Source organism: Mastomys coucha, unplaced genomic scaffold, assembly GCF_008632895.1.
Source record: "Mastomys coucha isolate ucsf_1 unplaced genomic scaffold, UCSF_Mcou_1 pScaffold22, whole genome shotgun sequence".
Lineage (NCBI taxonomy): Eukaryota > Metazoa > Chordata > Mammalia > Rodentia > Muridae > Mastomys > Mastomys coucha.
In genome coordinates, this window is record NW_022196905.1 from 110234311 (window position 1) to 110234616 (window position 306).

The window sequence follows — 306 nt, forward strand, 5'->3', positions numbered from 1 at the left end:
GAGCCAGTGGGTGGGGCCAAGGAGCATGCCCTGAAGACAGGGCGGCTGGAAGGATACTGCTGTGTGTGGACAATTCACTGATGAACATTTTCTTGTATGGACAGCATTCGAGGGCCTAGAACTGGTGATGTCACTCTCAATATGGTCATGAAAGCAAAAGTAGAATCTGGGAGACCAGATGTACCCTCCAGTCATCTAACAGGCTGGGTAAATTGAGAAATGCATCGTCCCTCACTGGAACTTTGTTGTTTTTTTTTCTCCATTCAGAAATCCTTTATTGTCTATGGCCAGACTACTGTGTGCCCA